The sequence below is a fragment of the Pleurodeles waltl genome, unplaced genomic scaffold (genome assembly GCF_031143425.1).
Source record: "Pleurodeles waltl isolate 20211129_DDA unplaced genomic scaffold, aPleWal1.hap1.20221129 scaffold_39, whole genome shotgun sequence".
In the NCBI taxonomy this organism is placed as follows: domain Eukaryota; kingdom Metazoa; phylum Chordata; class Amphibia; order Caudata; family Salamandridae; genus Pleurodeles; species Pleurodeles waltl.
The window spans coordinates 2537561-2561500 of record NW_027150097.1 but is presented as its reverse complement, the minus strand read 5'-3'; the positions used below and the strand labels follow the sequence as shown (position 1 = coordinate 2561500).

Here is a 23940-nt window from a genome sequence, read left to right as displayed (position 1 = left end):
CTGTTCTGCAAATTGCAGCACACCACATGCAAAAAGGCAGTAACATGGAGAAATAAAGACATCTGTTCTCCTTACACCAGCCTCGGGGAGGCGCACCATTGTGGCACAAAACCATGACTGTATGTTTTTGTAAACATGGGTTTACATCAAAATCCATGTGTGGATGTACAAGAAAACCATGTACCACCTGTGGAACACCTACCTGACGCAAAGTAAAGCATGGCAGAGCAAGGTGCTGTGTGCTGTTACTTTTTCTTAACATGTGCATGGCTTTGTAAATACCAAAAAACTAATTGTGTTAATGCTGCATCGAAAAAGTGATGCAACCCGATGAAAAATCTGTTTAAACATGGGCCTAAATGTACACTTAAATTCCGGACCCGAAAAAAAGAACAAGTTAAAATCTCACAGTGAAATCAGGATGATATTAAAAAAATGACATGTGCATTGGAAAGGACGTGGCTGAAGGGGCACCAAAGCCAATGACCAAGTCAAGAATGATATTTTGGGATGTCACACTCTAAACATCCCCCATACTCACACAAGTCAATTGTATGACCCTGTAGGAGTCTTGTGTTTGTCATTCCACTGACACTGTGTGTAATGCCCCCCTTTCTTGCGTGCTTTGCCCTGTGTCGCCTTTGTTTTTCTGTCTTGAAAAGAATATTTGTAGTGAGGCTCCCCAATGAACTAAAAAGTGTTGTTAAATCCAAAATGTTTGTGAGGCCCCAGTGAGATTTGAACTCACGACCCCTGGTTTACAAGACCAGTGCCCTAACCCCTGAGCTATGGAGCCAGGAGCTTGTCAGGATGATGTGCTGGGGACCATATGAAGGAGCAGAGCATACCTGAGTTACAATGGAATCAGCAGGAGAGAGGATTGTGTGAGTCTGAGAAAGAAAAGGGACATAGCTTCAAACCTGAATCTGGCATAGCTTTCCAAGCCTACTATTGCCAGTGATTGTGTATTTTAAAAAGGTAGTAAATTTGTATTCTTTCAAGGAGTACATCTATGGGTGCAGATTTGCTACTTTTTTGGTAAACTGATCACTAATTGGAATATTTAGAAAGAAGGGACGCAGTGCAGCACAGCCAGCAAAGTTCCTTTGTGCGTCACTCGAAGAGAGCAGAACTGAGACATATCTTCACAGAAATGGTGCAGTTCTGCTCTTTGTCTATGCAAAGGTGCACTTCGGGCTGCCTTGAGTGCAAGGGTATCTGCCTTATGTTCAGGAGACCTGATGTGCATAAAGGGATATCTTCCTCCAACTATCCTAGGAGATTTTTTAGAGTCAAGCCTGCGCTAGAATGCGCTTGCGCATGCGTATTGCTTGCGAGACGCTGTAGTAGTTAGAAAAGGGCTAGGAGCCCCGTCCATTTCACGTTGGTGTCTTTCATTGGTTCGTGGGCTTCCCTGTTAAAATCTGCCTGCTTTCGTTAGTGGAAGGCATGCATACGTCATGCCTTTTCCGGTGGTTAGCCCTCCTTGAGCGCAGCGACCAAGTACTGAAAACATAGGAGGCTCGCTGTTTTCCATCTGGTTTGTGGACTACTTTTTCTCTTTTTTTCACAGCACGATCTCGTTTGACAGAAGTCGAGCTCATTGCATGACATCGACCCTGTTACATAATTAATTGAACTTTTGCCGGTTACATAGATAATTGCACTTTTGCCGATAGGTTTCAATATGAGTGAACTGTAGCAGCGCGATTGCGCTCATTATTTATATTTAATGAGTCAAGAAAAGTCTGGTTGGGAGTTTACAACTGCTAATAGCTCTATCTCGGAGAAATGCCAGACCAGTTGTATTGCAAGTACTTGTTTACTCTTTGTATCTGTTCTGCTAATTGCAGCACACCACATGCAAAGAGGCAGTGACATGGAGAAATAAAGACATCTGTTCTCCTTACACCAGCCTCGAGGAGGCGCACCATTGTGGCACAAAACCATGACTGTATGTTTTTGTAAACATGGGTTTGCATCAAAATCCATGTGTGGATGTACAAGAAAACCATGTACCACCTGTGGAACACCTACCTGACGCAAAGTAAAGCATGGCAGAGCAAGGTGCTGTGTGCTGTTACTTTTTCTTAACATGTGCATGGCTTTGTAAATACCAAAAAAAGAATTGTGTTAATGCTGCATCGAAAAAGTGATGCAACCCGATGAAAAATCTGTTTAAACATGGGCCTCAATGTACACTTAAATTCCGGACCCGAAAAAAAGAACAAGTTAAAATCTCACAGTGAAATCAGGATGATATTAAAAAAATGACATGTGCATTGGAAAGGACGTGGCTGAAGGGGCACCAAAGCCAACGACCAAGTCAAGAATGATATTTTGGGATGTCACACTCTAAACATCCCCCATACTCTCACAAGTCAATTGTATGACCCTGTAGGAGTCTTGTGTTTGTCATTCCACTGACACTGTGTGTAATGCCCCCCTTTCTTGCGTGCTTTGCCCTGTGTCGCCTTTGTTTTTCTATCTTGAAAAGAATATTTGTAGTGAGGCTCCCCAATGAACTAAAAAGTGTTGTTAAATCCAAAATGTTTGTGAGGCCCCAGTGAGATTTGAACTCACGACCCCTGGTTTACAAGACCAGTGCTCTAACCTCTGAGCTATGGAGCCAGGAGACTTGTCAGGATGCCGTGCTGGGGACTATATGAAGGAGCAGAGCATACCTGAGTTACAATGGAATCAGCAGGAGAGAGGATTGTGTGAGTCTGAGAAAGAAAAGGGGCATAGCTTCAAACCTCAATCTGGCATAGCTTTCCAAGGCTACTATTGCCAGTGATTGTGTATTTTAAAAAGGTAGTAAATTTGTATCCTTTCAAGGAGTACATCTATGGGTGCAGATTTGCTACTTTTTTGGTAAACTGATCACTAATTGGAATATTTAGAAAGAAGGGACACAGTGCAGCACAGCGAGCAAAGTTCCTTTGTGCGTCACTCGAAGAGAGCAGAACTGACACATATCTTCACAGAAATGGTGCAGTTCTGCTCTTTGTCTATGCAAAGGTGCACTTCGGGCTGCCTTGAGTGCAAGGGTATCTGCCTTATGTTCAGGAGAGCTGATGTGCATAAAGGGATATCTTCCTCCAACTATCATAGGAGATTTTTTAGAGTCAAGCCTGCGCTAGAATGCGCTTGCGCATGCGTATTGCTTGCGAGACGCTGTTGTAGTTAGAAAAGGGCTAGGAGCCCCGTCCATTTCACGTTGGTGTCTTTCATTGGTTCGTGGGCTTCCCTGTTAAAATCTGCTTGCTTTCGTTAGTGGAAGGCATGCATACGTCATGCCTTTTCCTGTGGTTAGCCCTCCTTGAGCGCAGCGAACAAGTACTGAAAACATAGGAGGCTCGCTGTTTTCCATCTGGTTTGTGGACTACTTTTTCTCTTTTTTTCACAGCACGATCTCGTTTGACAGAAGTCGAGCTCATTGCATGACATCGACCCTGTTACATAATTAATTGAACTTTTGCCGGTTACATAGATAATTGCACTTTTGCCGATAGGTTTCAATATGAGTGAACTGTAGCAGCGCGATTGCGCTCATTATTTACATTTAATGAGTCAAGAAAAGTCTGGTTGGGAGTTTACAACTGCTAATAGCTCTATCTCGGAGAAATGCCAGACCAGTTGTATTGCAAGTGCTTGTTTACTCCTTGTATCTGTTCTGCAAATTGCAGCACACCACATGCAAAGAGGCAGTAACATGGAGAAATAAAGACATCTGTTCTCCTTACACCAGCCTCGGGGAGGCGCACCATTGTGGCACAAAACCATGACTGTATGTTTTTGTAAACATGGGTTTACATCAAAATCCATGTGTGGATGTACAAGAAAACCATGTACCACCTGTGGAACACCTACCTGACGTAAAGTAAAGCATGGCAGAGCAAGGTGCTGTGTGCTGTTACTTTTTCTTAACATGTGCATGGCTTTGTAAATACCAAAAAACTAATTGTGTTAATGCTGCATCGAAAAAGTGATACAACCCGATGAAAAATCTGTTTAAACATGGGCCTAAATGTACACTTAAATTCCGGACCGAAAAAAAGAACAAGTTAAAATCTCACAGTGAAATCAGGATGATATTAAAAAAATGACATGTGCATTGGAAAGGACGTGGCTGAAGGGGCACCAAAGCCAACGACCAAGTCAAGAATGATATTTTGGGATGTCACACTCTAAACATCCCCCATACTCACACAAGTCAATTGTATGACCCTGTAGGAGTATTGTGTTTGTCATTCCACTGACACTGTGTGTAATGCCCCCCTTTCTTGCGTGCTTTGCCCTGTGTCGCCTTTGTTTTTCTATCTTGAAAAGAATATTTGTAGTGAGGCTCCCCAATGAACTAAAAAGTGTTGTTAAATCCAAAATGTTTGTGAGGTCCCAGTGAGATTTGAACTCATGACCCCTGGTTTACAAGACCAGTGCTCTAACCCCTGAGCTATGGAGCCAGGAGCTTGTCAGGATGCCGTGCTGGGGACTATATGAAGGAGCAGAGCATACCTGAGTTACAATGGAATCAGCAGGAGAGAGGATTGTGTGAGTCTGAGAAAGAAAAGGGGCATAGCTTCAAACCTCAATCTGGCATAGCTTTCCAAGGCTACTATTGCCAGTGATTGTGTATTTTAAAAAGGTAGTAAATTTGTATCCTTTCAAGGAGTACATCTATGGGTGCAGATTTGCTACTTTTTTGGTAAACTGATCACTAATTGGAATATTTAGAAAGAAGGGACGCAGTGCAGCACAGCCAGCAAATTTCCTTTGTGCTTCACTCGAAGAGAGCAGAACTGAGACATATCTTCACAGAAATGGTGCAGTTCTGCTCTTTGTCTATGCAAAGGTGCACTTCGGGCTGCCTTGAGTGCAAGGGTATCTGCCTTATGTTCAGGAGAGCTGATGTGCATAAAGGGATATCTTCCTCCAACTATCATAGGAGATTTTTTAGAGTCAAGCCTGCGCTAGAATGCGCTTGCGCATGCGTATTTCTTGCGAGATGCTGTTGTAGTTAGAAAAGGGCTAGGAGCCCCGTCCATTTCACGTTGGTGTCTTTCATTGGTTCGTGGGCTTCCCTGTTAAAATCTGCTTGCTTTCGTTAGTGGAAGGCATGCATACGTCATGCTTTTTCCAGTGGTTAGCCCTCCTTGAGCGCAGCGACCAAGTACTGAAAACAAAGGAGGCTCGCTGTTTTCCATCTGGTTTGTGGACTACTTTTTCTCTTTTTTTTCACAGCACAATCTCGTTTGACAGAAGTCGAGCTCATTGCATGACATCGACCCTGTTACATAATTAATTGAACTTTTGCCGGTTACATAGATAATTGCACTTTTGCCGATAGGTTTCAATATGAGTGAACTGTAGCAGCACGATCGCGCTTATTATTTACATTTAATGAGTCAAGAAAAGTCTGGTTGGGAGTTTACAACTGCTAATAGCTCTATCTCGGAGAAATGCCAGACCAGTTGTATTGCAAGTGCTTGTTTACTCCTTGTATCTGTTCTGCAAATTGCAGCACACCACATGCAAAAAGGCAGTAACATGGAGAAATAAAGACATCTGTTCTCCTTACACCAGCCTCGGGGAGGCGCACCATTGTGGCACAAAACCATGACTGTATGTTTTTGTAAACATGGGTTTACATCAAAATCCATGTGTGGATGTACAAGAAAACCATGTACCACCTGTGGAACACCTACCTGACGCAAAGTAAAGCATGGCAGAGCAAGGTGCTGTGTGCTGTTACTTTTTCTTAACATGTGCATGGCTTTGTAAATACCAAAAAACTAATTGTGTTAATGCTGCATCGAAAAAGTGATGCAACCCGATGAAAAATCTGTTTAAACATGGGCCTAAATGTACACTTAAATTCCGGACCCGAAAAAAAGAACAAGTTAAAATCTCACAGTGAAATCAGGATGATATTAAAAAAATGACATGTGCATTGGAAAGGACGTGGCTGAAGGGGCACCAAAGCCAATGACCAAGTCAAGAATGATATTTTGGGATGTCACACTCTAAACATCCCCCATACTCACACAAGTCAATTGTATGACCCTGTAGGAGTCTTGTGTTTGTCATTCCACTGACACTGTGTGTAATGCCCCCCTTTCTTGCGTGCTTTGCCCTGTGTCGCCTTTGTTTTTCTGTCTTGAAAAGAATATTTGTAGTGAGGCTCCCCAATGAACTAAAAAGTGTTGTTAAATCCAAAATGTTTGTGAGGCCCCAGTGAAATTTGAACTCACGACCCCTGGTTTACAAGACCAGTGCCCTAACCCCTGAGCTATGGAGCCAGGAGCTTGTCAGAATGCTGTGCTGGGGACCATATGAAGGAGCAGAGCATACCTGAGTTACAATGGAATCAGCAGGAGAGAGGATTGTGTGAGTCTGAGAAAGAAAAGGGACATAGCTTCAAACCTGAATCTGGCATAGCTTTCCAAGGCTACTATTGCCAGTGATTGTGTATTTTAAAAAGGTAGTAAATTTGTATCCTTTCAAGGAGTACATCTATGGGTGCAGATTTGCTACTTTTTGGGTAAACTGATCACTAATTGGAATATTTAGAAAGAAGGGACGCAGTGCAGCACAGCCAGCAAAGTTCCTTTGTGCGTCACTCGAAGAGAGCAGAACTGAGACATATCTTCACAGAAATGGTGCAGTTCTGCTCTTTGTCTATGCAAAGGTGCACTTCGGGCTGCCTTGAGTGCAAAGGTATCTGCCTTATGTTCAGGAGAGCTGATGTGCATAAAGGGATATCTTCCTCCAACTATCATAGGAGATTTTTTAGAGTCAAGCCTGCGCTAGAATGCGCTTGCGCATGCGTATTGCTTGCGAGACGCTGTTGTAGTTAGAAAAGGGCTAGGAGCCCCGTCCATTTCACGTTGGTGTCTTTCATTGGTTCGTGGGCTTCCCTGTTAAAATCTGCTTGCTTTCGTTAGTGGAAGGCATGCATACGTCATGCTTTTTCCGGTGGTTAGCCCTCCTTGAGCGCAGCGACCAAGTACTGAAAACAAAGGAGGCTCGCTGTTTTCCATCTGGTTTGTGGACTACTTTTTCTCTTTTTTTTCACAGCACAATCTCGTTTGACAGAAGTCGAGCTCATTGCATGACATCAACCCTGTTACATAATTAATTGAACTTTTGCCGTTTACATAGATAATTGCACTTTTGCCGATAGGTTTCAATATGAGTGAACTGTAGCAGCACGATCGCGCTCGTTATTTACATTTAATGAGTCAAGAAAAGTCTGGTTGGGAGTTTACAACTGCTAATAGCTCTATCTCGGAGAAATGCCAGACCAGTTGTATTGCAAGTGCTTGTTTACTCCTTGTATCTGTTCTGCAAATTGCAGCACACCACATGCAAAGAGGCAGTAACATGGAGAAATAAAGACATCTGTTCTCCTTACACCAGCCTCGGGGAGGCGCACCATTGTGGCACAAAACCATGACTGTATGTTTTTGTAAACATGGGTTTACATCAAAATCCATGTGTGGATGTACAAGAAAACCATGTACCACCTGTGGAACACCTACCTGACGCAAAGTAAAGCATGGCAGAGCAAGGTGCTGTGTGCTGTTACTTTTTCTTAACATGTGCATGGCTTTGTAAATACCAAAAAACTCATTGTGTTAATGCTGCATCGAAAAAGTGATGCAACCCGATGAAAAATCTGTTTAAACATGGGCCTAAATGTACACTTAAATTCCGGACCCGAAAAAAAGAACAAGTTAAAATCTCACAGTGAAATCAGGATGATATTAAAAAAATGACATGTGCATTGGAAAGGACGTGGCTGAAGGGGCACCAAAGCCAATGACCAAGTCAAGAATGATATTTTGGGATGTCACACTCTAAACATCCCCCATACTCACACAAGTCAATTGTATGACCCTGTAGGAGTCTTGTGTTTGTCATTCCACTGACACTGTGTGTAATGCCCCCCTTTCTTGCGTTCTTTGCCCTGTGTCGCCTTTGTTTTTCTATCTTGAAAAGAATATTTGTAGTGAGGCCCCCCCATGAACTAAAAAGTGTTGTTAAATCCAAAATGTTTGTGAGGCCCCAGTGAGATTTGAACTCACAACCCCTGGTTTACAAGACCAGTGCTCTAACCCCTGAGCTATGGAGCCCGGAGCTTGTCAGGATGCTGTGCTGGGGACCATATGAAGGAGCAGAGCATACCTGAGTTACAATGGAATCAGCAGGAGAGAGGATTGTGTGAGTCTGAGAAAGAAAAGGGGCATAGCTTCAAACCTGAATCTGGCATAGCTTTCCAAGGCTACTATTGCCAGTGATTGTGTATTTTAAAAAGGTAGTAAATTTGTATCCTTTCAAGGAGTACATCTATGGGTGCAGATTTGCTACTTTTTTGGTAAACTGATCACTAATTGGAATATTTAGAAAGAAGGGACGCAGTGCAGCACAGCCAGCAAAGTTCCTTTGTGCGTCACTCGAAGAGAGCAGAACTGAGACATATCTTCACAGAAATGGTGCAGTTCTGCTCTTTGTCTATGCAAAGGTGCACTTCGGGCTGCCTTGAGTGCAAGGGTATCTGCCTTATGTTCAGGAGAGCTGATGTGCATAAAGGGATATCTTCCTCCAACTATCCTAGGAGATTTTTTAGAGTCAAGCCTGCGCTAGAATGCGCTTGCGCATGCGTATTGCTTGCGAGACGCTGTAGTAGTTAGAAAAGGGCTAGGAGCCCCGTCCATTTCACGTTGGTGTCTTTCATTGGTTCGTGGGCTTCCCTGTTAAAATCTGCTTGCTTTCGTTAGTGGAAGGCATGCATACGTCATGCCTTTTCCGGTGATTAGCCCTCCTTGAGCGCAGCGTCCAAGTACTGAAAACATAGGAGGCTCGCTGTTTTCCATCTGGTTTGTGGACTACTTTTTCTCTTTTTTTCACAGCACGATCTTGTTTGACAGAAGTCGAGCTCATTGCATGACATCGACCCTGTTACATAATTAATTGAACTTTTGCCGGTTACATAGATATTTGCACTTTTGCCGATAGGTTTCAATATGAGTGAACTGTAGCAGCGCGATTGCGCTCATTATTTATATTTAATGAGTCAAGAAAAGTCTGGTTGGGAGTTTACAACTGCTAATAGCTCTATCTCGGAGAAATGCCAAACCAGTTGTATTGCAAGTACTTGTTTATTTTTTGTATCTGTTCTGCTAATTGCAGCACACCACATGCAAAGAGGCAGTGACATGGAGAAATAAAGACATCTGTTCTCCTTACACCAGCCTCGGGGAGGCGCACCATTGTGGCACAAAACCATGACTGTATGTTTTTGTAAACATGGGTTTGCATCAAAATCCATGTGTGGATGTACAAGAAAACCATTTACCACCTGTGGAACACCTACCTGACGCAAAGTAAAGCATGGCAGAGCAAGGTGCTGTGTGCTGTTATTTTTTCTTAACATGTGCATGGCTTTGTAAATACCAAAAAACGAATTGTGTTAATGCTGCATCGAAAAAGTGATGCAACCCGATGAAAAATCTGTTTAAACATGGGCCTCAATGTACACTTAAATTCCGGACCCGAAAAAAAGAACAAGTTAAAATCTCACAGTGAAATCAGGATGATATTAAAAAAATGACATGTGCATTGGAAAGGACGTGGCTGAAGGGGCACCAAAGCCAACGACCAAGTCAAGAATGATATTTTGGGATGTCACACTCTAAACATCCCCCATACTCACACAAGTGAACTGTATGACCCTGTAGGAGTCTTGTGTTTGTCATTCCACTGACACTGTGTGTAATGCCCCCCGTTCTTGCGTGCTTTACCCTGTGTCGCCTTTATTTTTCTATCTTGAAAAGAATATTTGTAGTGAGGCTCCCCAATGAACTAAAAAGTGTTGTTAAATCCAAAATGTTTGTGAGGCCCCAGTGAGATTTGAACTCACGACCCCTGGTTTACAAGACCAGTTCTCTAACCCCTGAGCTATGCAGCCAGGAGCTTGTAGGGATGCCGTGCTGGGGACTATATGAAGGAGCAGAGCATACCTGAGTTACAATGGAATCAGCAGGAGAGAGGATTGTGTGAGTCTGAGAAAGAAAAGGGGCATAGCTTCAAACCTCAATCTGGCATAGCTTTCCAAGGCTACTATTGCCAGTGATTGTGTATTTTAAAAAGGTAGTAAATTTGTATCCTTTCAAGGAGTACATCTATGGGTGCAGATTTGCAACTTTTTTGGTAAACTGATCACTAATTGGAATATTTAGAAAGAAGGGACGCAGTGCAGCACAGCCAGCAAAGTTCCTTTGTGCGTCACTCGAAGAGAGCAGAACTCAGACATATCTTCACAGAAATGGTGCAGTTCTGCTCTTTGTCTATGCAAAGGTGCACTTCGGGCTGCCTTGAGTGCAAGGGTATCTGCCTTATGTTCAGGAGAGCTGATGTGCATAAAGGGATATCTTCCTCCAACTATCATAGGAGATTTTTTAGAGTCAAGCCTGCGCTAGAATGCGCTTGCGCATGCGTATTGCTTGCGAGACGCTGTTGTAGTTAGAAAAGGGCTAGGAGCCCCGTCCATTTCACGTTGGTGTCTTTCATTGGTTCGTGGGCTTCCCTGTTAAAATCTGCTTGCTTTCGTTAGTGGAAGGCATGCATACGTCATGCTTTTTCCGGTGGTTAGCCCTCCTTGAGCGCAGCGACCAAGTACTGAAAACAAAGGAGGCTCGCTGTTTTCCATCTGGTTTGTGGACTACTTTTTCTCTTTTTTTTCACAGCACAATCTCGTTTGACAGAAGTCGAGCTCATTGCATGACATCAACCCTGTTACATAATTAATTGAACTTTTGCCGGTTACATAGATAATTGCACTTTTGCCGATAGGTTTCAATATGAGTGAACTGTAGCAGCACGATCGCGCTTATTATTTACATTTAATGAGTCAAGAAAAGTCTGGTTGGGAGTTTACAACTGCTAATAGCTCTATCTCGGAGAAATGCCAGACCAGTTGTATTGCAAGTGCTTGTTTACTCCTTGTATCTGTTCTGCAAATTGCAGCACACCACATGCAAAAAGGCAGTAACATGGAGAAATAAAGACATCTGTTCTCCTTACACCAGCCTCGGGGAGGCGCACCATTGTGGCACAAAACCATGACTGTATGTTTTTGTAAACATGGGTTTACATCAAAATCCATGTGTGGATGTACAAGAAAACCATGTACCACCTGTGGAACACCTACCTGACGCAAAGTAAAGCATGGCAGAGCAAGGTGCTGTGTGCTGTTACTTTTTCTTAACATGTGCATGGCTTTGTAAATACCAAAAAACTAATTGTGTTAATGCTGCATCGAAAAAGTGATGCAACCCGATGAAAAATCTGTTTAAACATGGGCCTAAATGTACACTTAAATTCCGGACCCGAAAAAAAGAACAAGTTAAAATCTCACAGTGAAATCAGGATGATATTAAAAAAATGACATGTGCATTGGAAAGGACGTGGCTGAAGGGGCACCAAAGCCAATGACCAAGTCAAGAATGATATTTTGGGATGTCACACTCTAAACATCCCCCATACTCACACAAGTCAATTGTATGACCCTGTAGGAGTCTTGTGTTTGTCATTCCACTGACACTGTGTGTAATGCCCCCCTTTCTTGTGTGCTTTGCCCTGTGTCGCCTTTGTTTTTCTGTCTTGAAAAGAATATTTGTAGTGAGGCTCCCCAATGAACTAAAAAGTGTTGTTAAATCCAAAATGTTTGTGAGGCCCCAGTGAGATTCGAACTCACGACCCCTGGTTTACAAGACCAGTGCCCTAACCCCTGAGCTATGGAGCCAGGAGCTTGTCAGAATGCTGTGCTGGGGACCATATGAAGGAGCAGAGCATACCTGAGTTACCATGGAATCAGCAGGAGAGAGGATTGTGTGAGTCTGAGAAAGAAAAGGGACATAGCTTCAAACCTGAATCTGGCATAGCTTTCCAAGGCTACTATTGCCAGTGATTGTGTATTTTAAAAAGGTAGTAAATTTGTATCCTTTCAAGGAGTACATCTATGGGTGCAGATTTGCTACTTTTTTGGTAAACTGATCACTAATTGGAATATTTAGAAAGAAGGGACGCAGTGCAGCACAGCCAGCAAAGTTCCTTTGTGCGTCACTCGAAGAGAGAAGAACTGAGACATATCTTCACAGAAATGGTGCAGTTCTGCTCTTTGTCTATGCAAAGGTGCACTTCGGGCTGCCTTGAGTGCAAGGGTATCTGCCTTATGTTCAGGAGACCTGATGTGCATAAAGGGATATCTTCCTCCAACTATCCTAGGAGATTTTTTAGAGTCAAGCCTGCGCTAGAATGCGCTTGCGCATGCGTATTGCTTGCGAGACGCTGTAGTAGTTAGAAAAGGGCTAGGAGCCCCGTCCATTTCACGTTGGTGTCTTTCATTGGTTCGTGGGCTTCCCTGTTAAAATCTGCCTGCTTTCGTTAGTGGAAGGCATGCATACGTCATGCCTTTTCCGGTGGTTAGCCCTCCTTGAGCGCAGCGACCAAGTACTGAAAACATAGGAGGCTCGCTGTTTTCCATCTGGTTTGTGGACTACTTTTTCTCTTTTTTTCACAGCACGATCTCGTTTGACAGAAGTCGAGCTCATTGCATGACATCGACCCTGTTACATAATTAATTGAACTTTTGCCGGTTACATAGATAATTGCACTTTTGCCGATAGGTTTCAATATGAGTGAACTGTAGCAGCGCGATTGCGCTCATTATTTATATTTAATGAGTCAAGAAAAGTCTGGTTGGGAGTTTACAACTGCTAATAGCTCTATCTCGGAGAAATGCCAGACCAGTTGTATTGCAAGTACTTGTTTACTCTTTGTATCTGTTCTGCTAATTGCAGCACACCACATGCAAAGAGGCAGTGACATGGAGAAATAAAGACATCTGTTCTCCTTACACCAGCCTCGAGGAGGCGCACCATTGTGGCACAAAACCATGACTGTATGTTTTTGTAAACATGGGTTTGCATCAAAATCCATGTGTGGATGTGCAAGAAAACCATGTACCACCTGTGGAACACCTACCTGACGCAAAGTAAAGCATGGCAGAGCAAGGTGCTGTGTGCTGTTACTTTTTCTTAACATGTGCATGGCTTTGTAAATACCAAAAAACGAATTGTGTTAATGCTGCATCGAAAAAGTGATGCAACCCGATGAAAAATCTGTTTAAACATGGGCCTCAATGTACACTTAAATTCCGGACCCGAAAAAAAGAACAAGTTAAAATCTCACAGTGAAATCAGGATGATATTAAAAAAATGACATGTGCATTGGAAAGGACGTGGCTGAAGGGGCACCAAAGCCAACGACCAAGTCAAGAATGATATTTTGGGATGTCACACTCTAAACATCCCCCATACTCACACAAGTCAATTGTATGACCCTGTAGGAGTCTTGTGTTTGTCATTCCACTGACACTGTGTGTAATGCCCCCCGTTCTTGCGTGCTTTGCCCTGTGTCGCCTTTGTTTTTCTATCTTGAAAAGAATATTTGTAGTGAGGCTCCCCAATGAACTAAAAAGTGTTGTTAAATCCAAAATGTTTGTGAGGCCCCAGTGAGATTTGAACTCACGACCCCTGGTTTACAAGACCAGTGCTCTAACCTCTGAGCTATGGAGCCAGGAGACTTGTCAGGATGCCGTGCTGGGGACTATATGAAGGAGCAGAGCATACCTGAGTTACAATGGAATCAGCAGGAGAGAGGATTGTGTGAGTCTGAGAAAGAAAAGGGGCATAGCTTCAAACCTCAATCTGGCATAGCTTTCCAAGGCTACTATTGCCAGTGATTGTGTATTTTAAAAAGGTAGTAAATTTGTATCCTTTCAAGGAGTACATCTATGGGTGCAGATTTGCTACTTTTTTGGTAAACTGATCACTAATTGGAATATTTAGAAAGAAGGGACAGAGTGCAGCACAGCGAGCAAAGTTCCTTTGTGCGTCACTCGAAGAGAGCAGAACTGAGACATATCTTCACAGAAATGGTGCAGTTCTGCTCTTTGTCTATGCAAAGGTGCACTTCGGGCTGCCTTGAGTGCAAGGGTATCTGCCTTATGTTCAGGAGAGCTGATGTGCATAAAGGGATATCTTCCTCCAACTATCATAGGAGATTTTTTAGAGTCAAGCCTGCGCTAGAATGCGCTTGCGCATGCGTATTGCTTGCGAGACGCTTTTGTAGTTAGAAAAGGGCTAGGAGCCCCGTCCATTTCACGTTGGTGTCTTTCATTGGTTCGTGGGCTTCCCTGTTAAAATCTGCTTGCTTTCGTTAGTGGAAGGCATGCATACGTCATGCCTTTTCCGGTGGTTAGCCCTCCTTGAGCGCAGCGACCAAGTACTGAAAACATAGGAGGCTCGCTGTTTTCCATCTGGTTTGTGGACTACTTTTTCTCTTTTTTTCACAGCACGATCTCGTTTGACAGAAGTCGAGCTCATTGCATGACATCGACCCTGTTACATAATTAATTGAACTTTTGCCGGTTACATAGATAATTGCACTTTTGCCGATAGGTTTCAATATGAGTGAACTGTAGCAGCGCGATTGCGCTCATTATTTACATTTAATGAGTCAAGAAAAGTCTGGTTGGGAGTTTACAACTGCTAATAGCTCTATCTCGGAGAAATGCCAGACCAGTTGTATTGCAAGTGCTTGTTTACTCCTTGTATATGTTCTGCAAATTGCAGCACACCACATGCAAAGAGGCAGTAACATGGAGAAATAAAGACATCTGTTCTCCTTACACCAGCCTCGGGGAGGCGCACCATTGTGGCACAAAACCATGACTGTATGTTTTTGTAAACATGGGTTTACATCAAAATCCATGTGTGGATGTACAAGAAAACCATGTACCACCTGTGGAACACCTACCTGACGCAAAGTAAAGCATGGCAGAGCAAGGTGCTGTGTGCTGTTACTTTTTCTTAACATGTGCATGGCTTTGTAAATACCAAAAAACTAATTGTGTTAATGCTGCATCGAAAAAGTGATACAACCCGATGAAAAATCTGTTTAAACATGGGCCTAAATGTACACTTAAATTCCGGACCCGAAAAAAAGAACAAGTTAAAATCTCACAGTGAAATCAGGATGATATTAAAAAAATGACATGTGCATTGGAAAGGACGTGGCTGAAGGGGCACCAAAGCCAACGACCAAGTCAAGAATGATATTTTGGGATGTCACACTCTAAACATCCCCCATACTCACACAAGTCAATTGTATGACCCTGTAGGAGTATTGTGTTTGTCATTCCACTGACACTGTGTGTAATGCCCCCCTTTCTTGCGTGCTTTGCCCTTTGTCGCCTTTGTTTTTCTATCTTGAAAAGAATATTTGTAGTGAGGCTCCCCAATGAACTAAAAAGTGTTGTTAAATCCCAAATGTTTGTGAGGCCCCAGTGAGATTTGATCTCACGACCCCTGGTTTACAAGACCAGTGCTCTAACCCCTGAGCTATGGAGCCAGGAGCTTGTCAGGATGCCGTGCTGGGGACTATATGAAGGAGCAGAGCATACCTGAGTTACAATGGAATCAGCAGGAGAGAGGATTGTGTGAGTCTGAGAAAGAAAAGGGGCATAGCTTCAAACCTCAATCTGGCATAGCTTTCCAAGGCTACTATTGCCAGTGATTGTGTATTTTAAAAAGGTAGTAAATTTGTATCCTTTCAAGGAGTACATCTATGGGTGCAGATTTCCTACTTTTTTGGTAAACTGATCACTAATTGGAATATTTAGAAAGAAGGGACGCAGTGCAGCACAGCAAGCAAAGTTCCTTTGTGCTTCACTCGAAGAGAGCAGAACTGAGACATATCTTCACAGAAATGGTGCAGTTCTGCTCTTTGTCTATGCAAAGGTGCACTTCGGGCTGCCTTGAGTGCAAGGGTATCTGCCTTATGTTCAGGAGAGCTGATGTGCATAAAGGGATATCTTCCTCCAACTATCATAGGAGATTTTTTAGAGTCAAGCCTGCGCTAGAATGCGCTTGCGCATGCGTATTGCTTGCGAGACGCTGTTGTAGTTAGAAAAGGGCTAGGAGCCCCGTCCATTTCACGTTGGTGTCTTTCATTGGTTCGTGGGCTTCCCTGTTAAAATCTGCTTGCTTTCGTTAGTGGAAGGCATGCATACGTCATGCCTTTTCCGGTGGTTAGCCCTCCTTGAGCGCAGCGACCAAGTACTGAAAACATAGGAGGCTCGCTGTTTTCCATCTGGTTTGTGGACTACTTTTTCTCTTTTTTTCACAGCACGATCTCGTTTGACAGAAGTCGAGCTCATTGCATGACATCGACCCTGTTACATAATTAATTGAACTTTTGCCGGTTACATAGATAATTGCACTTTTGCCGATAGGTTTCAATATGAGTGAACTGTAGCAGCGCGATTGCGCTCATTATTTACATTTAATGAGCCAAGAAATGTCTGGTTGGGAGTTTACAACTGCTAATAGCTCTATCTCGGAGAAATGCCAGACCAGTTGTATTGCAAGTGCTTGTTTACTCCTTGTATCTGTTCTGCAAATTGCAGCACACCACATGCAAAGAGGCAGTAACATGGAGAAATAAAGACATCTGTTCTCCTTACACCAGCCTCGGGGAGGCGCACCATTGTGGCACAAAACCATGACTGTATGTTTTTGTAAACATGGGTTTACATCAAAATCCATGTGTGGATGTACAAGAAAACCATGTACCACCTGTGGAACACCTACCTGACGCAAAGTAAAGCATGGCAGAGCAAGGTGCTGTTACTTTTTCTTAACATGTGCATGGCTTTGTAAATACCAAAAAACGAATTGTGTTAATGCTGCATCGAAAAAGTGAAGCAACCCGATGAAAAATCTGTTTAAACATGGGCCTAAATGTACACTTAAATTCCGGACCCGAAAAAAAGAACAAGTTAAAATCTCACAGTGAAATCAGGATGATATTAAAAAAATGACATGTGCATTGGAAAGGACGTGGCTGAAGGGGCACCAAAGCCAACGACCAAGTCAAGAATGATATTTTGGGATGTCACACTCTAAACATCCCCCATACTCACACAAGTCAATTGTATGACCCTGTAGGAGTCTTGTGTTTGTCATTCCACTGACACTGTGTGTAATGCCCCCCTTTCTTGCGTGCTTTGCCCTGTGTCGCCTTTGTTTTTCTATCTTGAAAAGAATATTTGTAGTGAGGCTCCCCAATGAACTAAAAAGTGTTGTTAAATCCAAAATGTTTGTGAGGCCCCAGTGAGATTTGAACTCACGACCCCTGGTTTACAAGACCAGTGCTCTAACCCCTGAGCTATGGAGCCAGGAGCTTGTCAGGCTGCCGTGCTGGGGACTATCTGAAGGAGCAGAGCATACCTGAGTTACAATGGAATCAGCAGGAGAGAGGATTGTGTGAGTCTGAGAAAGAAAAGGGGCATAGCTTCAAACCTCAATTTGGCATAGCTTTCCAAGGCTACTATTGCCAGTGATTGTGTATTTTAAAAAGGTAGTAAATTTGTATCCTTTCAAGGAGTACATCTATGGGTGCAGATTTCCTACTTTTTTGGTAAACTGATCACTAATTGGAATATTTAGAAAGAAGGGACACAGTGCAGCACAGCGAGCAAAGTTCCTTTGTGCGTCACTCGAAGAGAGCAGAACTGAGACATATCTTCACAGAAATGGTGCAGTTCTGCTCTTTGTCTATGCAAAGGTGCACTTCGGGCTGCCTTGAGTGCAAGGGTATCTGCCTTATGTTAAGGAGAGCTGATGTGCATAAAGGGATATCTTCCTACAACTATCATAGGAGATTTTTTAGAGTCAAGCCTGCGCTAGAATGCGCTTGCGCAGGCGTATTGCTTGCGAGACGCTGTTGTAGTTAGAAAAGGGCTAGGAGCCCCGTCCATTTCACGTTGGTGTCTTTCATTGGTTCGTGGGCTTCCCTGTTAAAATCTGCTTGCTTTCGTTAGTGGAAGGCATGCATACGTCATGCCTTTTCCGGTGGTTAGCCCTCCTTGATCGCAGCGACCAAGTACTGAAAACATAGGAGGCTCGCTGTTTTCCATCTGGTTTGTGGACTACTTTTTCTCTTTTTTTCACAGCACGATCTCGTTTGACAGAAGTCGAGCTCATTGCATGACATCGACCCTGTTACATAATTAATTGAACTTTTGCCGGTTACATAGATAATTGCACTTTTGCCGATAGGTTTCAATATGAGTATACTGTAGCAGCGCGATTGCGCTCATTATTTACATTTAATGAGTCAAGAAAAGTCTGGTTGGGAGTTTACAACTGCTAATAGCTCTATCTCGGAGAAATGCCAGACCAGTTGTATTGCAAGTGCTTGTTTACTCCTTGAATCTGTTCTGCAAATTGCAGCACACCACATGCAAAGAGGCAGTAACATGGAGAAATAAAGACATCTGTTCTCCTTACACCAGCCTCGGGGAGGCGCACCATTGTGGCACAAAACCATGACTGTATGTTTTTGTAAACATGGGTTTACATCAAAATCCATGTGTGGATGTACAAGAAAACCATGTACCACCTGTGGAACACCTACCTGACGCAAAGTAAAGCATGGCAGAGCAAGGTGCTGTGTGCTGTTACTTTTTCTTAACATGTGCATGGCTTTGTAAATAACCAAAAAACTAATTGTGTTAATGCTGCATCGAAAAAGTGATACAACCCGATGAAAAATCTGTTTAAACATGGGCCTAAATGCACACTTAAATTCCGGACCCGAAAAAAAGAACAAGTTAAAATCTCACAGTGAAATCAGGATGATATTAAAAAAATGACATGTGCATTGGATAGGATGTGGCTGAAGGGGCACCAAAGCCAACGACCAAGTCAAGAATGATATTTTGGGATGTCACACTCTAAACATCCCCCATACTCACACAAGTCAATTGTATGACCCTGTAGGAGTATTGTGTTTGTCATTCCACTGACACTGTGTGTAATGCCCCCCTTTCTTGCGTGCTTTGCCCTGTGTCGCCTTTGTTTTTCTATCTTGAAAAGAATATTTGTAGTGAGGCTTCCCAATGAACTAAAAAGTGTTGTTAAATCCCAAATGTTTGTGAGGCCCCAGTGAGATTTGAACTCATGACCCCTGGTTTACAAGACCAGTGCTCTAACCCCTGAGCTATGGAGCCAGGAGCTTGTCAGGATGCCGTGCTGGGGACTATATGAAGGAGCAGAGCATACCTGAGTTACAATGGAATCAGCAGGAGAGAGGATTGTGTGAGTCTGAGAAAGAAAAGGGGCATAGCTTCAAACCTCAATCTGGCATAGCTTTCCAAGGCTACTATTGCCAGTGATTGTGTATTTTAAAAAGGTAGTAAATTTGTATCCTTTCAAGGAGTACATCTATGGGTGCAGATTTGCTACTTTTTTGGTAAACTGATCACTAATTGGAATATTTAGAAAGAAGGGACGCAGTGCAGCACAGCCAGCAAATGTCCTTTGTGCTTCACTCGAAGAGAGCAGAACTGAGACATATCTTCACAGAAATGGTGCAGTTCTGCTCTTTGTCTATGCAAAGGTGCACTTCGGGCTGCCTTGAGTGCAAGGGTATCTGCCTTATGTTCAGGAGAGCTGATGTGCATAAAGGGATATCTTCCTCCAACTATCATAGGAGATTTTTTAGAGTCAAGCCTGCGCTAGAATGCGCTTGCGCATGCGTATTGCTTGCGAGACGCTGTAGTAGTTAGAAAAGGGCTAGGAGCCCCGTCCATTTCACGTTGGTGTCTTTCATTGGTTCGTGGGCTTCCATGTTAAAATCTGCTTGCTTTCGTTAGTGGAAGGCATGCATACGTCATGCCTTTTCCGGTGGTTAGCCCTCCTTGAGCGCAGCGACCAAGTACTGAAAACATAGGAGGCTCGCTGTTTTCCATCTGGTTGGTGGACTACTTGTTCTCTTTTTTTCACAGCACGATCTCGTTTGACAGAAGTCGAGCTCATTGCATGACATCAACCCTGTTACATAATTAATTGAACTTTTGCTGGTTACATAGATAATTGCACTTTTGCCGATAGGTTTCAATATGAGTGAACTGTAGCAGGGCGATTGCGCTCATTATTTACATTTAATGAGTCAAGAAAAGTCTGGTTGGCAGTTGACAACTGCTAATAGCTCTATCTCGGAGAAATGCCAGACCAGTTGTATTGCAAGTGCTTGTTTACTCTTTGTATCTGTTCTGCAAATTGCAGCACACCACATGCAAAGAGGCAGTAACATGGAGAAATAAAGACATCTGTTCTCCTTACACCAGCCTCGGGGAGGCGCACCATTGTGGCACAAAACCATGACTGTATGTTTTTGTAAACATGGGTTTACATCAAAATCCATGTGTGGGTGTACAAGAAAACCATGTACCACCTGTGGAACACCTACCTGACGCAAAGTAAAGCATGGCAGAGCAAGGTGCTGTGTGCTGTTACTTTTTCTTAACATGTGCATGGCTTTTTAAATACCAAAAAACGAATTGTGTTAATGCTGCATCGAAAAAGTGATGCAACCCGATGAAAAATCTGTTTAAACATGGGCCTAAATGTACACTTAAATTCCGGACCCGAAAAAAAGAACAAGTTAAAATCTCACAGTGAAATCAGGATGATATTAAAAAAATGACATGTGCATTGGAAAGGACGTGGCTGAAGGGGCACCAAAGCCAACGACCAAGTCAAGAATGATATTTTGGGATGTCACACTCTAAACATCCCCCATACTCACACAAGTCAATTGTATGACCCTGTAGGAGTATTGTGTTTGTCATTCCACTGACACTGTGTGTAATGCCCCCCTTTCTTGCGTGCTTTGCCCTGTGTCGCCTTTGTTTTTCTATCTTGAAAAGAATATTTGTAGTGAGGCTTCCCAATGAACTAAAAAGTGTTGTTAAATCCCAAATGTTTGTGAGGCCCCAGTGAGATTTGAACTCATGACCCCTGGTTTACAAGACCAGTGCTCTAACCCCTGAGCTATGGAGCCAGGAGCTTGTCAGGATGCCGTGCTGGGGACTATATGAAGGAGCAGAGCATACCTGAGTTACAATGGAATCAGCAGGAGAGAGGATTGTGTGAGTCTGAGAAAGAAAAGGGGCATAGCTTCAAACCTCAATCTGGCATAGCTTTCCAAGGCTACTATTGCCAGTGATTGTGTATTTTAAAAAGGTAGTAAATTTGTATCCTTTCAAGGAGTACATCTATGGGTGCAGATTTGCTACTTTTTTGGTAAACTGATCACTAATTGGAATATTTAGAAAGAAGGGACGCAGTGCAGCACAGCCAGCAAATTTCCTTTGTGCTTCACTCGAAGAGAGCAGAACTGAGACATATCTTCACAGAAATGGTGCAGTTCTGCTCTTTGTCTATGCAAAGGTGCACTTCGGGCTGCCTTGAGTGCAAGGGTATCTGCCTTATGTTCAGGAGAGCTGATGTGCATAAAGGGATATCTTCCTCCAACTATCATAGGAGATTTTTTAGAGTCAAGCCTGCGCTAGAATGCGCTTGCGCATGCGTATTGCTTGCGAGACGCTGTAGTAGTTAGAAAAGGGCTAGGAGCCCCGTCCATTTCACGTTGGTGTCTTTCATTGGTTCGTGGGCTTCCCTGTTAAAATCTGCTTGCTTTCGTTAGTGGAAGGCATGCATACGTCATGCCTTTTCCGGTGGTTAGCCCTCCTTGAGCGCAGCGACCAAGTACTGAAAACATAGGAGGCTCGCTGTTTTCCATCTGGTTGGTGGACTACTTGTTCTCTTTTTTTCACAGCACGATCTCGTTTGACAGAAGTCGAGCTCATTGCATGACATCAACCCTGTTACATAATTAATTGAACTTTTGCTGGTTACATAGATAATTGCACTTTTGCCGATAGGTTTCAATATGAGTGAACTGTAGCAGGGCGATTGCGCTCATTATTTACATTTAATGAGTCAAGAAAAGTCTGGTTGGCAGTTGACAACTGCTAATAGCTCTATCTCGGAGAAATGCCAGACCAGTTGTATTGCAAGTGCTTGTTTACTCTTTGTATCTGTTCTGCAAATTGCAGCACACCACATGCAAAGAGGCAGTAACATGGAGAAATAAAGACATCTGTTCTCCTTACACCAGCCTCGGGGAGGCGCACCATTGTGGCACAAAACCATGACTGTATGTTTTTGTAAACATGGGTTTACATCAAAATCCATGTGTGGGTGTACAAGAAAACCATGTACCACCTGTGGAACACCTACCTGACGCAAAGTAAAGCATGGCAGAGCAAGGTGCTGTGTGCTGTTACTTTTTCTTAACATGTGCATGGCTTTGTAAATACCAAAAAACGAATTGTGTTAATGCTGCATCGAAAAAGTGATGCAACCCGATGAAAAATCTGTTTAAACATGGGCGTAAATGTACACTTAAATTCCGGACCCGAAAAAAAGAACAAGTTAAAATCTCACAGTGAAATCAGGATGATATTAAAAAAATGACATGTGCATTGGAAAGGACGTGGCTGAAGGGGCACCAAAGCCAACGACCAAGTCAAGAATGATATTTTGGGATGTCACACTCTAAACATCCCCCATACTCACACAAGTCAATTGTATGACCCTGTAGGAGTATTGTGTTTGTCATTCCACTGACACTGTGTGTAATGCCCCCCTTTCTTGCGTGCTTTGCCCTGTGTCGCCTTTGTTTTTCTATCTTGAAAAGAATATTTGTAGTGAGGCTTCCCAATGAACTAAAAAGTGTTGTTAAATCCCAAATGTTTGTGAGGCCCCAGTGAGATTTGAACTCATGACCCCTGGTTTACAAGACCAGTGCTCTAACCCCTGAGCTATGGAGCCAGGAGCTTGTCAGGATGCCGTGCTGGGGACTATATGAAGGAGCAGAGCATACCTGAGTTACAATGGAATCAGCAGGAGAGAGGATTGTGTGAGTCTGAGAAAGAAAAGGGGCATAGCTTCAAACCTCAATCTGGCATAGCTTTCCAAGGCTACTATTGCCAGTGATTGTGTATTTTAAAAAGGTAGTAAATTTGTATCCTTTCAAGGAGTACATCTATGGGTGCAGATTTGCTACTTTTTTGGTAAACTGATCACTAATTGGAATATTTAGAAAGAAGGGACGCAGTGCAGCACAGCCAGCAAATTTCCTTTGTGCTTCACTCGAAGAGAGCAGAACTGAGACATATCTTCACAGAAATGGTGCAGTTCTGCTCTTTGTCTATGCAAAGGTGCACTTCGGGCTGCCTTGAGTGCAAGGGTATCTGCCTTATGTTCAGGAGAGCTGATGTGCATAAAGGGATATCTTCCTCCAACTATCATAGGAGATTTTTTAGAGTCAAGCCTGCGCTAGAATGCGCTTGCGCATGCGTATTGCTTGCGAGACGCTGTAGTAGTTAGAAAAGGGCTAGGAGCCCCGTCCATTTCACGTTGGTGTCTTTCATTGGTTCGTGGGCTTCCCTGTTAAAATCTGCTTGCTTTCGTTAGTGGAAGGCATGCATACGTCATGCCTTTTCCGGTGGTTAGCCCTCCTTGAGCGCAGCGACCAAGTACTGAAAACATAGGAGGCTCGCTGTTTTCCATCTGGTTGGTGGACTACTTGTTCTCTTTTTTTCACAGCACGATCTCGTTTGACAGAAGTCGAGCTCATTGCATGACATCAACCCTGTTACATAATTAATTGAACTTTTGCTGGTTACATAGATAATTGCACTTTTGCCGATAGGTTTCAATATGAGTGAACTGTAGCAGGGCGATTGCGCTCATTATTTACATTTAATGAGTCAAGAAAAGTCTGGTTGGCAGTTGACAACTGCTAATAGCTCTATCTCGGAGAAATGCCAGACCAGTTGTATTGCAAGTGCTTGTTTACTCTTTGTATCTGTTCTGCAAATTGCAGCACACCACATGCAAAGAGGCAGTAACATGGAGAAATAAAGACATCTGTTCTCCTTACACCAGCCTCGGG

At 43.2% G+C, this 23940-nt stretch overlaps 13 non-coding genes across 13 annotated transcripts; all 13 read right to left on the bottom strand.

Annotated features, from left to right (window-relative positions):
• Positions 1–723: 723 nt before the first annotated feature.
• On the bottom strand, positions 724–796 carry TRNAT-UGU (transfer RNA threonine (anticodon UGU)). Its single transcript has one exon. It is a non-coding gene; the product is annotated as a tRNA-Thr (tRNA).
• Positions 797–2558: 1762 nt separating this feature from the next.
• Positions 2559–2631, bottom strand: TRNAT-UGU (transfer RNA threonine (anticodon UGU)). The gene has a single exon. It is a non-coding gene; the product is annotated as a tRNA-Thr (tRNA).
• Positions 2632–4393: 1762 nt separating this feature from the next.
• Positions 4394–4466, bottom strand: TRNAT-UGU (transfer RNA threonine (anticodon UGU)). The gene has a single exon. It is a non-coding gene; the product is annotated as a tRNA-Thr (tRNA).
• A 1763-nt stretch (positions 4467–6229) lies between these two features.
• Positions 6230–6302, bottom strand: TRNAT-UGU (transfer RNA threonine (anticodon UGU)). Its single transcript has one exon. It is a non-coding gene; the product is annotated as a tRNA-Thr (tRNA).
• A 1763-nt stretch (positions 6303–8065) lies between these two features.
• Positions 8066–8138, bottom strand: TRNAT-UGU (transfer RNA threonine (anticodon UGU)). The gene has a single exon. It is a non-coding gene; the product is annotated as a tRNA-Thr (tRNA).
• A 1762-nt stretch (positions 8139–9900) lies between these two features.
• TRNAT-UGU (transfer RNA threonine (anticodon UGU)) lies at positions 9901–9973 on the bottom strand. Its single transcript has one exon. It is a non-coding gene; the product is annotated as a tRNA-Thr (tRNA).
• A 1763-nt stretch (positions 9974–11736) lies between these two features.
• TRNAT-UGU (transfer RNA threonine (anticodon UGU)) lies at positions 11737–11809 on the bottom strand. The gene has a single exon. It is a non-coding gene; the product is annotated as a tRNA-Thr (tRNA).
• Positions 11810–13571: 1762 nt separating this feature from the next.
• TRNAT-UGU (transfer RNA threonine (anticodon UGU)) lies at positions 13572–13644 on the bottom strand. The gene has a single exon. It is a non-coding gene; the product is annotated as a tRNA-Thr (tRNA).
• Positions 13645–15407: 1763 nt separating this feature from the next.
• Positions 15408–15480, bottom strand: TRNAT-UGU (transfer RNA threonine (anticodon UGU)). Its single transcript has one exon. It is a non-coding gene; the product is annotated as a tRNA-Thr (tRNA).
• A 1755-nt stretch (positions 15481–17235) lies between these two features.
• TRNAT-UGU (transfer RNA threonine (anticodon UGU)) lies at positions 17236–17308 on the bottom strand. The gene has a single exon. It is a non-coding gene; the product is annotated as a tRNA-Thr (tRNA).
• Positions 17309–19071: 1763 nt separating this feature from the next.
• On the bottom strand, positions 19072–19144 carry TRNAT-UGU (transfer RNA threonine (anticodon UGU)). Its single transcript has one exon. It is a non-coding gene; the product is annotated as a tRNA-Thr (tRNA).
• Positions 19145–20906: 1762 nt separating this feature from the next.
• On the bottom strand, positions 20907–20979 carry TRNAT-UGU (transfer RNA threonine (anticodon UGU)). Its single transcript has one exon. It is a non-coding gene; the product is annotated as a tRNA-Thr (tRNA).
• A 1762-nt stretch (positions 20980–22741) lies between these two features.
• TRNAT-UGU (transfer RNA threonine (anticodon UGU)) lies at positions 22742–22814 on the bottom strand. The gene has a single exon. It is a non-coding gene; the product is annotated as a tRNA-Thr (tRNA).
• Between the last annotated feature and the right edge of the window lie 1126 nt (positions 22815–23940).